Source organism: Lathyrus oleraceus, chromosome 5, assembly GCF_024323335.1.
Source record: "Lathyrus oleraceus cultivar Zhongwan6 chromosome 5, CAAS_Psat_ZW6_1.0, whole genome shotgun sequence".
NCBI lineage: Eukaryota > Viridiplantae > Streptophyta > Magnoliopsida > Fabales > Fabaceae > Lathyrus > Lathyrus oleraceus.
The window spans coordinates 157,180,167-157,199,049 of NC_066583.1; the positions used below are offsets into that span (position 1 = coordinate 157,180,167).

An 18,883-nucleotide genomic window follows, 5' to 3' on the forward strand; every position below is an offset into this window, starting at 1 on the left:
CATGCTTGCTTTGAACCCTTTTTGTGGCATTGAGTCTATGAACATACATTTCCTTTTCAACACTTTGTTTATCAGAAATCTAGGACCTGAAGAGTTTGAATTAGTAATTAATAACCAAGTTGTTTACCTATTCACAATGCCTAGTCCGATGACTAGTGTCCATGACCGAAACAATTGGCTTTACAACCTGGATGGAATATCTTCTCCAATTAGATCTGTGGAAACCATCCAAGATTATGAGATTCTTGGCAACCAAATTCCTTATGCTGAGTCTGATCCACAGACACCAACTGGTTACCATGATGCTGCCTCTCCACCTCATCCTATCCCGTCCGCAGAATCAGCAATACCTGATCTTATACATCATATGCCCGGAACTGATTATAATACCACTATTCAAGCTTTGATGTCAGAACAAGCTGCCATGAGAGAAGAGTTAAATATGATGGGACATGAAATTCTGCAATACATGAGCACTATGACAAATCATTTTCTCGAGTTGAACCGCCGTGTCAATTCTTTTGCCCCTCCAACGAAAGATCCTACAAATGGCTAGGAGTTAGCTAGTTTTAGTCTTAGGATTTATAGTTTTGTTTGACATTATTTTTAATTTTAGGATTTATTTCCCGCATGCTTTATTTTATTTTCATATATTACATTATGTTTATTTTTAGGAGCTATTGGCACCATTGGTTAAATTAAATGTTATTTTGATTTATGCATCATCTAAAATTTCCAATGATGATATATATTATGCTACTACTTACACTGCCTATTAGAGAAATATATATATATATATATATATATATATATATATATATATATATATATATATATATATATATATATATATATATATGGTGTGTAGTAGAATAGCATGCATGGCAATTCAAAAAATATTACAATAGCAATTAAAATAAACATAAACTAAAAAAAAAACAATAATAAAATTTAAAAAAAATTTATGAAACACCCACGTCAGCAGTCACGAGCGCCAGTGACCGTTGCAAGCTAACTGGTGTGACGAGCGTCACACAAGCCATCACGGTCGTCACGCAAATGCACATGACGCCCGTAACACCTTCTGTCACGAGCGTGACAACTTCAGAATAGGTGAACGTTGGTGACCGTTGGGGACATGACCGTTGCTCCCCATCTTTTCATTTTTCCATTCAACTCACCTTTACTCCATCCCACTCACATTCATCCACATTTATTTTTCTCTCACCCACTCATCTTCCCAACTCCCAAACTTTTCCTATAAATACCTACAATACCTTTCTTCCTACACCACATCATTCCAACAAACCATTCTATACAAATACATTTTCATTCCCTTTCCTTCTTTCAACCTACCTATCAATATGGCGGAGAACCAACAATTCGGAAATATTATCTTCCGATCTAAAGATGATAATTATCAACGGGAGCAGTTCGATCGGTTCCAACAACGAGGTGTCGTATCTACTAGGTATCCTGATTTAAATTGTTTACAAGAATTAGGATTATTTCAAGGTGTGCAATGGCTACTTAGGCTTTCTGATTTAACCTTTCTTTGCACACAAAATCACCCTACCTACCTATCACTCACCTTAGAATTTTTAATTTCTTATTCATACACCACTCCAACCGGTGAAGACGAGTACTTAACCGGTACCGCAACTTTCCGCATGTTCAACACCGAGTACTCACTATCCCAGAACCAGTTGAGTGCCATGCTACAATTTCCTGTAGGAGGCCAATTTCCTGAAGCCCTCCTTAAGAGGCAATGTTTGTGGTTGTTTATGTTTCTGCCATGTACTTCAAAGACCTCCTAAGTGAAGAGGCATTGGCAAATAGAAGGGATGTGCAATCCATCCCCTGCTATTCAGTTGAGTCTTTCATCTTGCTCGCACTACGTGCTAATGCATTTTGAATAAACACCCAAAATCTTGTATATAGAGTCAGTCATTGTGGAATAGAGTTCCTCATTCTGGACTCCCACACCTTCATTGATTTGAAGCTCGCCCAGGCCCGGGTTAAGAGCTATGAGGTCTTACCCTCATCTCCCATTTCATCTGCTCACCCTGACGGTCAATGTCAGTGGTTAAGAGTCCTCAGATACCCTTCCAGTCGGCTTGTTTGTCGAGGTTGACATGACCCCTTGACTAAAGCCTCACCCTTGATGTTTGAGCCCCCTTGTTGGTGTTTTTACTTCATGCTGTATGTGTTTGTGTGGTGTGATTGTATCCCCATAGGATTGCTAGACTTCGCATAGTCTCTCGTTTGCATGTCAATTAAGGTAGCACGGTTCCTTCGTCTAGGACTTCCTTTCTTGCGTGAGCTTTCCTAAAACACAAACCAACTTGATCCCCTCTTAAGGACACGTTAACTCCTTCTACTACAGGTGAGTAAGTCTCCCAAGGTCGAGCATCCGGTAGATTGTGTAGTGACGTTGTTCACCTAAAAAATACAAAACAAATAGAAATAGTTTAGCCGAACTACGGCAACTCTGATTCTCATGTCCAGATGAGATACGTAGGCACGAGATGCAATGTCTTGTCGAGTTTGACTAACAACTAACTTTGATCCTTTTCTCTCGCCCCCGTTGCGATTGAGACCTTCCCTTTCTCTTGCCCTAGTTGCATTCGAGACCTTTCTTTTCCTTGTGTGTGTGCTTGGAGTCTGATGTAAGTCCAGCGATTGGCATTCGGTTTCCTGTTGGTGTTTGTTTATTTGGAGTCTGATGTAAGTCCAGCGATTGGAATTCGGTTTCCTGTTTGCGTTTCTTTGTTCGGAGTCTGATGTAAGTCCAGCGATTGGCCTTTGGTTTCCTGTTTCTTTTGTGGAGTTGGATGTAAGCCCATCGATTGGCATTCCGTTTCCAGTTTGTGCTTGTGTGTTTGCTCTGACGTCTCAGCGTCTTCTTTCAGCATTTTTTGTTTCGGCGCGTTAGCCGAGCTATGAGTGCTCTGATTCTTCCTCTGGTTAGAGAAGATACGTATGCATAGGATGTGAGGTCCTAGCGAGCACGTTTCCCGTTATCCCCGAACTACGTCGACTCTGATGTTTGTGTCTGACAAACTACGTAGGCCCAAGATGCGACATCTTGCCGAGTCCGCTTTCTCCGTCTTCTTTCATCTTTATTCTATTCCAGTTTTGTGCAGTTTTTGAGCAGTTATTTAGCAACCTTATTCTATTCTTCTGAGCGTGGATCCCGTCGAGTACGACGGATGCGTAGGGGTGCTAATACCTTCCCTTCGCATAACCGACTCCCGATCCTATCAATCTCTGGTCGTAAGACCATTTCCTTTCCAGGTTTACTTCGAGCGTTTCCTTTCCCGCCTTTGGGATAAATAACGCACGGTGGCGGCTCTGTGTCTTTTCCCGCCGGTTTTTCGCGTAATGCGACACTAATGGTGTCACCTCAGAGGCAATTCGACTTCTTCTCTTTCCTTTCTCGTTAAGAGATAAAGCTAGAAGATGACTTTAGTCTCTTCCCTCCAACTCAGTCACCACATGGAATGAGTTGAAGAAAGTCTTTCTTGCCCGAGATTTTCCTCCAAGCAAAACAACTATGTTAAGAGCCCAGATAAATGGATTTAAGCAGAAAGATAACGAGTCTCTCTTCGAAGCATGGGAAAGATACAAAGACATGATGAGACTTTGCCCACATCATGGTTTAGAGGACTGGTTAGTAATTCATACCTTCTATAATGGTCTCTTGTACAACACAAGATTAACAATAGACGCCGCCGCAGGTGGTGCGCTTATGGATAAACCTTATGCTGACGCTTATCAACTTATCGAAAGCATGGCCCAAAACCATTATTAGTGTGGAAGCGACCGAACAATGGTAGAAAAACCTCAAACGAAAACTGGCATGTACGAGATAAGTAGCCTTGATCATGTTAATGCAAAAGTGGAGGCTCTTGCCTAGAAAATTGAAAGTTTAAATGTATCACCTCCAGCCGCCGTGGTTGCCGTAACTCAAAATTGCGAAGTCTGTGGAATTCAAGGTCACACTCCTACAGATTGTCAACTCCTAACAGGAATCCAAGCAGAGCAAGTGAACTATGCTCAAGGAAATCCTTACTCGCATACCTATAACTCAAACTGGAAGAACCATCCTAATTTTTCAGATAAGAGTAACAACGCTTTATACGCACCAGGACAAGCTCCCAGTCAAGCCCCAACTATACCTCTTGGATATCAAAAGCCGACCCCATCTACACCTAACAATAACGTTCCTAGAAAATCCAATTTAGAAATCATGATGGAGAACTTCATAGCTTCTCAATAGCAAACCAATAAAGATTTCTTAAACTAGAATGTACACACTAACAAACAAATTAAATAACTAGCAAGTAAAGTAGATGCCCTGGTGTCGCATCACGCGAAAAACCGGCGGGAAAAAGAAACAACAGAGCCGCCACCGTGCGTTATTTATCCCAAAGGAGGGAAAGGAAACGCTCGAAGTAAACCTGGAAAGGACATGGTCTCGCGACCAGAGAAAGATGGGATCGGGAGTCGGTTATGCGAAGGGAAGGTATTAGCACCCCTACGCATCCGTTGTACTCGACGGGATCCACACTCAGAAAGAATAGAAAGAAGGTTGCTAAAGACTGCTCAAACACTGCACACACGCTGGAAACAAACACAGATGAAAGACGGAAGAAACGGAACTCGGCAGGATATCGCATCCTGGGCCTACGTAGTCTGTCAGACACAGACATCAGAGTCGACGTAGTTCGGGGACAGGGGAAACGTGCTCGCTAGGATGTCGCATCCTATGCATACGTATCTTCCCTAACCAAAGAAGAATCAGAGCACTCGTAGCTCGGCTAACGCACGCCAAACAACACAAACAAGAAACCGACTGCCAATCGCTGGACTTACGTCAGACTCCACACAAACAGGCAAACATGGAAACCGAATGCCAATCGCTGGACTTACATCAGACTCTGAACCAACAAACACACATAGGAAACCAACTGCCAATCGCTGGATTTACGTCAGACTCCAACAAGCAAACAAGACACGGGAAACCAATTGCCAATCGATGGACTTACGTCAGACTCCAAACACACACAAGAGGGTTGAAAAAGGGCGCCCAGAGAGATCAGCTCATCTCCTGCCTACGTACCTCATCTGGTATGAGGATCAGGGCGACGTAGTTCCCCTAAACAGGGAAAGAACTTCTAACCTAACCAGAGACAAGGGAAGATAACAATCTACTAGGGAGACTACGACTCGAGCCTAGAAGTTGTCATGCATGCGATCCCTATGTTGAGGTCTCTATCCTAACTTGCACAGGAAGCAAGCTAGCCTAAACAGCACAATCAAACAAATACAAGCACAATAAAGCAAGCACACACACTATATGCAAACAATTGGCTCATACAAGGCTAGGTTGTAGAAACAAGCCAACTAGAATGGGGTGTTTTTAGCTCTTAACCCTAACATTGAGAGTTAGGGTGAAGTAGATGAAATGGGAAGTGAGGGTAAGACCTCACAGCTCTTATCCCTGGCCTGGGAGAGCTTGAATCAAATTGAAAGTGTGGGAGTTCAGAATGAAGGAACTCTTCTCCACAAATGACTGACACTATGGACAAGATTTTGGGTTCTTACTCACAATGCATCAACACATGGTGTGAGCAAAGTGAGTGACACAACTGAATAGCAGGGGATGGATTGCACATCCCTTTTATCTGCCAATTGCCTCTTAAGAGGACTTAACCTGCTTGGCACAAAATTAAACATCCACAAACATTGCCTCTTAAGGAGGGCTTCAGACAGGTGCCTACCAATAACAATAGGTCTTCCAGACTACATGAAGATTAAGGAATTATACCTCAGTGGTATGCCAACCACAAGCAAGCAAAGCAAAGTTCAAATGAACTTAAAGCAACTTAGGTACCTGTGGAAACAGCTAAACCAATCAATACAATACTCAAAAAATAGTCAACAACAGTCAATATCAGACAGACAACCCAATAGGCAACACATGAGTCATAAGCACAAGTGAATGGTTTTCAAAGCCTACAAAACAGCAAATGTTAGCCAATAACAACAAATGATCAAGCTCAAATGAAGGAGCAACATCAATCATGGAGATGCACACTTGAACCTGAAACTCACAACTCAAATGTAAGTAACAAACCACTAGGTCAAAGCCTAGGGTCAAAAGGGGATCAAAAAGCCAAAACAGAACTTCAAACTCAACATGAATCATATTTAACCAATCAAGAACAAGTCCTAAAAAGGACCAAACCATAATCATCATGCAAGTTCATTTTATGTGCAAGAGAAATCAAAGACCAATTCAAGGCATCCAAATGATCATCATGAATGATAATTCCCAATCAAAACAGAAATGATTCAAATAATTCTGGAAAAATTCATGAACATTCAACACATGCAAAACATCCTTCATACAAAAAATCAGAAGCATTAGAGGTCATTTGGCATGGAAATCAAATTGCACAAGTTAGACAACCAAAGGTGTGACACAAATTGTCACACCATGCAAACACAAGCATAAAACAGAATTGGCACATGAGAAAAATACCAGAGCAAGCCTCAAAGGTCCATCAATGTGTCTAGAATCATCATGTAAAATTTCAAGTCCATTGGATTAAAATCAAGCATTTCATGATAGAAAGAGCAAGGCAAGGTCACAAATGTATATGTGTTCAATCAACCTAGAGCAAATAAAATTCCAGCCATGCACAACTTTTGAAATCATGATCATAAAAAACTAGACATCCCAAGGAATATTTTTCAAAAAATTGGATATGAATTGATGCATTTTACAATTTGATATGGATTTTACAAGTTGATAGAAAAAATGAAATTCAAATATGAACATGGCATGGCAAAAGTGAAAAATAAATTCCAAAAAACGCCTGAAGCAGGAATCGAAGTGAGGACCATGGATTAAATGAGTTATGAGCGCGCGTTACAGCAAGAACCCTAGCGAAAATCCAGATTCCGTCGCTACCATGCAGATCCGTCACTAATGATGAAGATCTTCATCTTCTTCATAGATAAAGATGATGAACATTCATGCGCAATTTTCCAGAATTTCCATAAACGTCCAGAATTTCAAAAACTTTATACCAAAACAAAGCTCATGCAAAGGAGATAATAGATCAAGCATCAATTCATCCTAATTCAACATGATTCATGCAAATCGAAGCAAATAAAGTTTGACATGTGAAACTTCAATCAAGCATATCTCTCTCAATTTTTATCCAAATCGCACGAAATTTATATCAAAACGATCAGCAAAGCAAGATCTACAAGAATATCTACATGGATTGTGAAATTATGAAGCTCGAAAAACTCACCTCTTGAAGAACAGTTCCTTGTTTTGCGCGATTCAAAGCTTGTAATGGTCCAGATCAATTCCAAAAGTCTTGTGGAGATGTTTGATGAAGAATTGGAAGCTTAAACACGTGTGAATCCAACTGAATTTGAAAACTCCATTGATGCATTCAAGCTTGAGCATGCACGAAATTGAGCAGAAAACCACAAGATGCACGTTCAATCTCACTCAAAACCACTCCATGATCATGAATTCACCAAGAGAAAATGAGGTTTATGTGAAGAATTTGGAAAATCTTTTTGAGAGAAAATTTTGATCAATTTCAAGATCTAGATCTGAAAATGTGTGTTGTGATTGAAACAGTTGTGATTAAGCTTTTATATCCCTTGCTAATTAATCTGAAACCACACTTAAACCAAAACTAATTAAGATTAGAAAGAAATAAGGTGCATGCACAAATTTGTATTTTCACCTCATGCATGAGATGCACACGTGAACAGTACACCAAGCTCATCATTTTCACTCAAAATCCTTTTTTAAACTCAATGGTAATGGTAGAAAGTCCATACAATGCACCATTTTTAAATTTCCAATTTTCCCTCCAAAATTGACTTGGATATGCAAATGTTCATGTGATAACATCTCATGCAATGTGATGGTTGATTTGGAAACCTCATGACAAGAGAAGAACAATGCCAAAAGAACCACCAAATTTGGAGTTTTGGTTCAAAAGATATGGTCATTTGAAGTTTCAAGCACACTTTGCAATGATTTGATCATAACTCCTTAACCATTCATCATAAATTCATGATCTTGCACTTTTTGGAAATGGGAGAGAAAGATATTCAACTTTCATGTTGGACAAAAATTCATTTGAAGCTTCTTTGATGTTGGAAAGTTGAGTTGAAGTTGGTCCAAAAACTTGCCATTTTTGGAAACTTGAAATTACAGGCCACTTTCCATTTTTGGAAACTTTTGATCTGGCTTCAAAATCTTCAAGGTAGATGTTTGACATGTTGATTAACCTTCTTTGGGACATGAATGAAGTATCTCAAACCATTTCTCCATCTCCTAGCCCTCAGTTGACTTGCAGTTGACTTGAAACTGCACTGTGGACTTTGAGCTTTCAACACTTGGCCAAATTGCATCAAAATGATCCTTGATTCATATAAGCTTTCTAGAACAACCATAGGGCCTTTATCTCATGGGAAAAACCCTTGCTCTCTTGCACAGATGGATTCTCCTTATCAGTTTTGACTGATGAAATGCAATGTGATATGCAATGTTAATGACCTAAAAATGAAATGAATGTACAAATGGAGGGTGCAAATTTGAGGTGCTACAGCTGCCCCTATTCAATCAACTGGGAACCTGAACGGATGAGAGCAACGACTGTCAGACCTTCAAGGTAAACAGGGATTGAATACCAAAGAACCGTAGAAATTTGCACTCTGCGGGGAGATGAGCAAAGAAAAGAATGTTCACCAATGGCAGCTTCCACTGGGATCTGATGTTTATCACCGGACCAGACAAGACGTTTACCAACGACTCCACTGGGGATTTTGATTCTTATTAGAAAAAGGAACCACGTCCAGACATCGAAAGATGATGAATGGGATGAGAAATCACAACTAGACGCCAACGAACGACTAGGAAAAACTCGACGTTTACCGACACCAACGGAGAGGTGACCAAACATCAACGGATGAACTGGGAAGACTCGACCAGACGTCAACGGACGAACGGGAGAAGCTCGACATTTATCGACACCAATGGAGAGGTGACCAGACATCAACGGATGAACTGGGAAGACTCGACCAGACGTCAACATACGAATGGGAAAAACTCGACGTTTATCGATACCAATGGAGAGGTGACCAGACATCAACGGATGAATGGGAAGAGATACAACCAGACGTCAACGGACGAATGGGAAAAACTCGACGTTTACCAATACCAACGGAGAGGTGACCAGACATCAACGGATGAATGGAAAGAGATACAACCAGACGTCAACGGACGAATGGGAAAAACTCGACGTTTATCGATACCAACGGAGAGGTGACCAGACATCAACGGATGAATGGGAAGAGTCGACTAGACGTCAACGGACGAACGGGAGAAGCTCGACGTTTATCGACACCAACGGAGAGGTGACCAGACATCAACGGATGAATGGGAAGACTCGACCAAACGTCAACGGACGAACGGGAGAAGCTCGACGTTTACCGACACCAACGGAGAGGTGACCAGACATCAATGGATGAATGGAAGAAGATACAACCATACGTCAATGGACGAATGGGAAAAACTCGACGTTTACCGACACCAACGGAGAGGTGACCAGACATCAACGGATGAATGGGAGAAGCTCGACGTTTACCGACACCAACGGAGAGGTGACCAGATATCAACGGATGAATGGAAGAAGATACAACCATACGTCAACGGACGAATGGGAAAAACTCGACGTTTACCGACACCAACGGAGAGGTGACCAGACATCAACGGATGAATGGGAAGACTCGACCATACGTCAACGTACGAACGGGAGAAGCTCGATGTTTACCGACACCAACGGAGAGGTGACCAGACATCAACGGATGAATGGGAGAAAGAAAGGGGTGAGGTGTTACCGGTTAGTAGGTAACAAGCTCGGGAAGAATGAATATCCAAGACCGGTGTACGGGTGAGATATATCAATCAACCAAAAACATCTGAGGAGAACCTGGAAAAGGTATACTTCGACTCAGGAAAATATGACTCCACAGGGGACCAAGGTCATAATAGGGAGCAGAAAGGAAGGAACACCAGGGATACCGGGTTGTAGGCATATAACAGGTGACCGACCAAGGCGTGAACTGGTTTGTGTTCAAAAACACTCATCATCCTGAAGAGAGCGAAAGCAAACTTGTTAAAGGATGGACATTCGATTCCACCAGGAATACGAATCTTACTCAATTGGGGAAACAAACAAAGGGTTCAACCAAAGAGTGCATGAGATATATTATTTATAGCCGTCAAAACGTAGATAATATACTCGCATGGAAGATTACCCATAACCGGGTTGTAGGTTGACAAAGGATAAATCGACCGAAATCGTGAATTGGTGTGTGTTCCAAAACACTCATCATCCTGAAGAGAGCGAAGGCAAAATTGTTAAAGGATGGACATTCGATTCCACAAGGAATACGAATCTTACTCAACTGGGAAGGACAAAACTTCGACCAAAGAGCGCATGAGATATATTATCTATAGCCGTCAAAACGTAGATAATATACTCGCATGGAAGATTATCCATAACCGGGTTGTAGGTTGTTAAAGGATAAATCAACCGAAAAGAGAAACAATCGTTACCAACAACAACAGGGTAAACGAGAGATGACTCACTGGGGATAAATTGCGCGAACAAGGCAATTATCCAAACAACTGGGGTAGAATGAATATTTGATTCCGCAAAGGGACAACGAATCTTACTCGACTGGGGAAACACGAAGGGCTTCGACCGAAGAGTGCATGAGATGTATTATCTATAGCCGTCAAAACGTAGATAATACTCTCGCATGGAAGATTATCCATAACCGGGTTGTAGGTTGTCAAAGGATAAATCAACCGAAAAGAAAGGCATCGGGATACCAGACTGAGTATGTAAAGATGACCAATCAAAAGGGGAAACCACAAACATTACCGGCAAACGACGAATGAAAGAGGACCCACTAAGGATAAAATGGCTTACTCGGAGAAATTATCCAAAAGGAAGGGGAAGACCCGCTGGGGATAAGATTGCTTAATCAAAGCAAATATCCAAAAGGGAAAAGGACTATCAATACCGAAAACTGGATAATGATAACCGCAAAGAGGGGATTACATCTACCGGTTCGTAGGTAGAAAACCACGGAAAAGTAACCGTCATCGACTAGGATGAGCACAAGGGTTGACTCCACAAAGGGGAGAAAAGAGGGTTCACATCTACCGGTTCGTAGGTAGAAGACCACAACAATCTGCTGAGGAACAGAATGGGGGAAAATAGGATTTACAACTACCGGGTAGTAGGTAGAAAACCGTAAAGATAGGACTTACAACTACCGGTTAGTAGAAAGAAGCCAACAAATTCCGCTGAGGATAAGATGAATGAGTGTCGGTTAGTGAGCAACTATTCATTTATACCACAGGGAGGCACAAGAGACGGCCAATAGGAAGCCAATTTAGGATCGATCCAAAAAGGCAAACTGAATCAAGACTCATCCTAATGAGGAAAGAACTCAATAGGGAAAACTTATCCCATTATGTGTAGGGAGGGAACAGAAACAACTGTCATCCACGAGGATATAACTCAGTGGGGAGTGCAGAAGGAAATGGTAGACACTTTCTGCCTAAGGGGCTGACTCTATATGGAGAGATCAGACACACCCACATCTGCTTGGGGGGATCTACTAGGGAGATTTGTATCACCAATTAACAGGAGACAACAATCCGCAGATACATGGCAAAAGATGCAACATGAGAATGTTATGATTATACGTATATGCATTATGCATGATGAATGCTGACAAATAGACATGTCTAACACACAGGTCCCGGAATCAACTACCCGGTACTACTCTTCCAGAGGGAAGGCCAAAATCACCAGAGAGCAAAGAAAACCTGCTGGAGACTGGGATATCAGGCTACAACACCATTCTGCAGGGGAGGAAGGCCACAATAGGCTTCCGGATGGATCATCAATCACAACCGGAGAAAAGAGTTCATAGCACAGGCAGACACTGCCACAACAGCAACTCATGTTGGGGGTCAAAGATAACAAGAAGCAACCAGATTTCTGGTGGGGATAGATAGGCATTAATAAAGGTCATCATGCATACAACTCCGCTGGGGAATCTATCCGAGGAAATGATGGAGTACTGGGATGTCAATCCACCAAATACCGAATCTTCGAAGAAAAGCACCCATGCTGGGGAGAGAAGAGGACTGCTCTGCTGGAGAGAAGAAAGCTGAAGTCTTCAACAAGCACTCTGCTTGGGACTGGCCCACAAAATGTGCAAACGGCACTCTACTGGGGATGAAAACCACCATAGGGCTAGAACAACACTCCACTGGGGACGAAAACCACCATGGGGCTAGTAGAGGCTAGGAGGAAGAATGTTGCACTGCCGGGGAAATGAAGATGAACAACTTCAAACAACACTGCACTGAGCACCCTTGCTGAGGAGAAACCATGAAAGGTTCTACAGGAAAAAGATACAGTTATGTCAGAGATATGAACAAAAGTCTTACCCTGTTGGGAATCATACCTCCCTTGGGAGAGCACTGCAAATCTCCTAAGTATCCTTCCATCATCGTGAATGTTCACTTTGTTTAAGAACAATTTTGTGAAAAATTTGTTTATTTTGAAAACAATGATATTTTATCAATTAAGACATGCAAAACATTTGTTGAGTTGAAACAAATAAGAGTGCAAAAAATTGGATAAAAGCTCAAATTGATTTGATGGAATGGTAGTCTGCAAATGGCAAGACTCCATAGATCTGTACAAGTTTGAAATCGGTGATATATATTGGAGAGGGCTACATTGAACATAATGACCTTTTCTCTACCAATTCTGAATTTCGATGTATTTGAAGCTTTAGTCGACGACGAATCAAGAATTTTCTGGCGGATGACAGATGTAGAACACAGTCTTGTCAGGATGCAGTTACTCGCCAAATCCCTAATTTTTTCCTAGATTGCCCCAGTGTGAGGTACTCAATCTAGCGGGATGCAAATTCTTTTTTTTCAATGTCTCTAACTTTTGCCTGGATCGCCCTTTTGGGTTTTCAATCCACCGAGACGCTCCTTTTTGCCTAAGTCGCCCTTTCGGGTGTTCAACTTAGCGAGCTATTTTGCTTTTTTGTTTTAGGAGAAGTATTTCTTGACTGCATCTGGATTCACAGGACGGGCAAAATCTCCATCCATTGTTGTAAGCATCAAAGCACCGCCTGAAAAGGCTCTCTTGACAACATATGGACCTTCATAGTTTGGAGTCCACTTGCCCCTGGAATCGGGCGTGAAAGACAAGACTTTCTTGAGCACAAGGTCACCTTCACGGAACACACGAGGCTTGACCTTCTTATCGAATGCTTTTTTCATTCTCTGCTGATATAACTGATCATGACACATGGCAGTTAATCTCTTCTTTTCGATCAGATTCACTTGGTCGCAACGACTCTGAATCCATTCAGCATCAGTCAACTTGGGATTTGAGGGTGCTATTATTATTTTGTTTCTTTCTTTCTTTTTTCTTTCTTTTGATTTTGATTTTGATTTTGCACCCTCCTCTTTCTCTTTTTTTTTTTTGATGATTTTTTTTATTACATTTGTAATGCCCCAGTTTGGCTGTTCTGCTGATTCTCAAGATGCAGCTGAGTGATCTTCTTTTCTTGCTCAAGAAGTCGGGAAATCTCGCCAGGAATTCCTTTCAACATCATCTTCCTCTGCTTCGAATATAGGGAATCCAAAATTGGGAGATGGCGTTGGATCATTATGTTCAATGGGTTTTAGAATCAACCTGCATAATGATTTCGATATGAAAAGCTTTTTGGAAATTAAACAAGGCAATCAATATGCAGATGAAAAGATTGCTTTTATTCTTGTTTTTAGGGTTTTTTGTGATCACCAATTTCATGCAAAAAGCGAAAAGGGAAAACAAATGGAAAAACAAATGTTTTAACATGAATTTATTTGAATGAAAATATCATTGCACAAATGTTGCCAACAATGTCATCACTTCTCCTTTTGGCATGGGAGAAGGGTTTTTAAACAAAGTGATTATTACTCTGACTTATGCATGACTATAGGAACATCCACAGCGACCCAAATGTGGCAGATCCCACCAGGGATGACAAATGTCAGAATCCTCTGCTTCAGCAGTTTCCCCACTCTGATTGATGTGGATAAAACCTCCACTCTTGAACAACCCTTCTCGTTGAAGACCTTAGAAGAAAAGCCAACGCCAGCCCGGGACTTGCTGTCTTCAAGCTTGCTCAACATTGGGACCTACGTCCTCAAAGCTCAGAATAGCATCATGCTCATGAATTGGGCCACGTTAGCCCTCATCTCTGCCAACTCAGCCTGAACTTGATCCATACTTCTCTGTTGATTCAGTCTTGTAGCGTAGCGGTGCGGATGATGATCAGCAATCCTGCCTGAACAGGAACCAGAATGAGAAGTCTCTTCAAGAACACCTGTAATGCAAGAATGATATGGGTATGATGCGGATGATGCAGATGCTGTTTTATCATGAATGATCCTGGAAAAGGATATGCGTATGCGGGTTAACTGTTCTTTTTTGCAATTTTCATCATTCATTTTTTTTTTGCGTTACTTTTTTTTGAAAATAAACATGCTATGATGCAAATGATGCAACTATGAATGGCTGGATGTGCATCACAAGGCACAGGATCAGAGCTTCGGCATGAATTCTGGCATCTGAAACCACAGATCAAAGTCATCTGGAACCCATACTTCAGAACCAAGAGTCACCAACAAGAACCAGGAGTCACCAACAGTACCTGTAATGATTCATTCCCTCCCTACTCACGGGTGTAATCTAGGCCAGGGTAAGGTCAAGAGAAATGTAGGATAAACAACCCTTTCAAGAATATCATCATGTACACACCAGATGTATGTACCGATAATACCCCATCAGGATCTGAACTGATCGTGATATCATGTTCCGCTAAGTGGCACAATACCACGCGCTTCCCATGAACCACTATATTCCTAGGTGTCCTAAAGTTCACTCATAGCCTGGGTATTGGGCCTTTTACCTCTTGTAACTCCCACCCCAACAGAGAAACAGACAACCAGCACAGATGAAAGTATGATGCATGCAAACATAAATGCAAATATATACAATCACATCATAGTCATAAATGCAATAAATAAAGCAGAAAAAGCAACCAACACTATCCTAAAGAGCGCTAGGATTGACTCGCTTAGGGAAGATGGACCAGCAAGAGGTCAACTTCTAAATTATCCCTAGCAGAGTCGCCAGCTGTCGCATCACGCGAAAAACCGGCGGGAAAAAGAAACAACAGAGCCGCCACCGTGCGTTATTTATCCCAAATGAGGGAAAGGAAACGCTCGAAGTAAACCTGGAAAGGACATGGTCTCGCGACCAGAGAAAGATGGGATCGGGAGTCGGTTATGCGAAGGGAAGGTATTAGCACCCCTACGCATCCGTCGTACTCGACGGGATCCACGCTCAGAAAGAATAGAAAGAAGGTTACTAAAGACTGCTCAAACACTGCACACACGCTGGAAACAAACACAGATGAAAGACGGAAGAAACGGGACTCGGCAGGATATCGCATCCTGGGCCTACGTAGTCTGTCAGACACAGACATCAGAGTCGACGTAGTTCGGGGACAGGGGAAACGTGCTCGCTAGGATGTCGCATCCTATGCATACGTATCTTCCCTAACCAGAGAAGAATCAGAGCACTCGTAGCTCGGCTAACGCATGCCAAACAACACAAACAAGAAACCGACTGCCAATCGCTGGACTTACGTCAGACTCCACACAAACAGGCAAACATGGAAACCGAATGCCAATCGCTAGACTTACATCAGACTCCGAACCAACAAACACAAACAGAAAACCAACTGCCAATCGCTGGACTTACGTCAGACTCCAACAAGCAAACAAGACACGGGAAACCAACTGCCAATCGATGGACTTACGTCAGAATCCAAACACACACAAGAGGGTTGAAAAAGAAAAAGGGCGCCCGGAGAGATCAGCTCATCTCCTGCCTACGTACCTCATCTGGTATGAGGATCAGGGCGACGTAGTTCCCCTAAACAGGGAAAGAACTTCTAACCTAACCAGAGACAAGGGAAGATAACAATCTACTAGGGAGACTACAACTCGAGCCTAGAAGTTGTCATGCATGCGATCCCTATGTTGAGGTCTCTATCCTAACTTGCACAGGAAGCAAGCTAGCCTAAACAGCACAATCAAACAAATACAAGCACAATAAAGCAAGCACACACACTATATGCAAACAATTGGCTCATACAAGGCTAGGTTGTAGAAACAAGCCAACTGGAATGGGGTGTTTTTAGCTCTTAACCCTAACATTGAGAGTTAGGGTGAAGCAGATGAAATGGGAAGTGAGGGTAAGACCTCACAGCTCTTATCCCTGGCTTGGGAGAGCTTGAATCAAATAGAAAGTGTGGGAGTTTAGAATGAAGGAACTCTTCTCCACAAATGACTGACTCTATGGACAAGATTTTGGGTTCTTACTCACAATGCATCAACATATGGTGTGAGCAAAGTGAGTGACACAACTGAATAGCAGGGGATGGATTGCACATCCCTTTTATCTGCCAATTGCCTCTTAAGAGGACTTAACCTGCTTGGCACAAAATTAAACATCCACAAACATTGCCTCTTAAGGAGGGCTTCAGACAGGTGCCTACCAATAACAGTAGGTCTTCCAGACTACATGAAGATTAAGGAATTATAACTTAGTGGTATGCCAACCACAAGCAAGCAAAGCAAAGTTCAAATGAACTTAAAGCAACTTAGGTACCTGTGGAAACAGCTAAACCAATCAATACAATACTCAAAAAATAGTCAACAACAGTCAATATCAGACAGACAACCCAATAGGCAACACATGAGTCATAAGCACAAGTGAATGGTTTTCAAAGCCTACAAAACAGCAAATGTTAGCCAATAACAACAAATGATCAAGCTCAAATGAAGGAGCAACATCAATCATGGAGATGCACACTTGAACCTGAAACTCACAACTCAAATGTAAGTAACAAACCACTAGGTCAAAGCCTAGGGTCAAAAGGGGATCAAAAAGCCAAAACAGAACTTCAAACTCAACATGAATCATATTTAACCAATCAAGAACAAGTCCTAAAAAGGACCAAACCATAATCATCATGCAAGTTCATTTTATGTGCAAGAGAAATCAAATACCAATTCAAGGCATCCAAATGATCATCATGAATGATAATTCCCAATCAAAACAGAAATGATTCAAATAATTCTGGAAAAATTCATGAACATTCAACACATGCAAAACATCCTTCATACAAAAAATCAGAAGCATTAGAGGTCATTTGACATGGAAATAAAATTGCACAAGTTAGACAACCAAAGGTGTGACACAAATTGTCACACCATGCAAACACAAGCATAAAACAGAATTGGCACATGAGAAAAATACCAGATCAAGCCTCAGAGGTCCATCAATGTGTCTAGAATCAGCATGTAAAATTTCAAGTCCATTGGATTAAAATCAAGCATTTCATGATAGAAAGAGTAAGGCAAGGTCACAAATGTACATGTGTTCAATCAACCTAGAGCAAATAAAATTCCAGCCATGCACAACTTTTGAAATCACGATCATAAAAAACTAGACATCCCAAGGAACATTTTTCAAAAAATTGGATATGAATTGATTCATTTTTCAATTTGATATGGATTTTACAAGTTGATAGAAAAAATGAAATTCAAATATGAACATGGCATGGCAAAAGTGAAAAATAAATTCCAAAAAATGCCTGAAGCAGGAATCGAAGTGAGGACCATGGATTAAATGAGTTCTGAGCGCACGTTACAACAAGAACCCTAGCGAAAATCCAGATTTCGTCGCTACCATGCAGATCCGTCACTAATGATGAAGATCTTCATCTTCTTCATAGATAAAGATGATGAACATTCATGCGCAATTTTCCAGAATTTCCATAAACGTCCAGAATTTCAAAAACTTTATACCAAAACGAAGCTCATGCAAAGGAGATAATAGATCAAGCATCAATTCATCCTAATTCAACATGATTCATGCAAATCGAAGCAAATAAAGTTTGACATGTGAAACTTCAATCAAGTATATCTCTCTCAATTTTTATCCAAATCGCACGAAATTTATATCAAATCGATCAGCAAAGCAAGATCTACAAGAATATATACATGGATTGTGAAATTATGAAGCTCGAAAAACTCACCTCATGAAGAACAGTTCCTTGTTTTGCGCGATTCAAAGCTTGTAATGGTCCAGATCAATTCCAAAAGTCTTGTGGAGATGTTTGATGAAGAATTGGAAGCTTAAACACGTGTGAATCCAACTGAATTTGAAAACTCCATTGATGCATTCAAGCTTGAGCATGCACGAAATTGAGCAGAAAACCACAAGATGCCCGTTCAATCTCACTCAAAACCACTCCATGATCATGAATTCACCAAGAGAAAATGAGGTTTATGTGAAGAATTTGGAAAATCTTTTTGAGAGAAAATTTTGATCAATTTCAAGATCTAGATCTGAAAATGTGTGTTGTGATTGAAACAGTTGTGATTAAGCTTTTATATCCCTTGCTAATTAATCTGAAACCACACTTAAACCAAAACTAATTAAGATTAGAAAGAAATAAGGTGCATGCACAAATTTGTATTTTCACCTCATGCATGAGATGCACACGTGAACAGTACACCAAGCTCATCATTTTCACTCAAAATCCTTTTTTAAACTCAATGGTAATGGTAGAAAGTCCATACAATGCACCATTTTTAAATTTC

The 18,883-nt window shown here is 41.2% G+C and overlaps 1 non-coding gene across 1 annotated transcript; it reads right to left on the reverse strand.

Annotated features, from left to right (window-relative positions):
- Window positions 1-3,556: 3,556 nt before the first annotated feature.
- Window positions 3,557-3,663, reverse strand: LOC127090279 (small nucleolar RNA R71). Its single transcript, XR_007791804.1, has one exon. It is a non-coding gene; the product is annotated as a small nucleolar RNA R71 (small nucleolar RNA).
- Window positions 3,664-18,883: the final 15,220 nt, after the last annotated feature.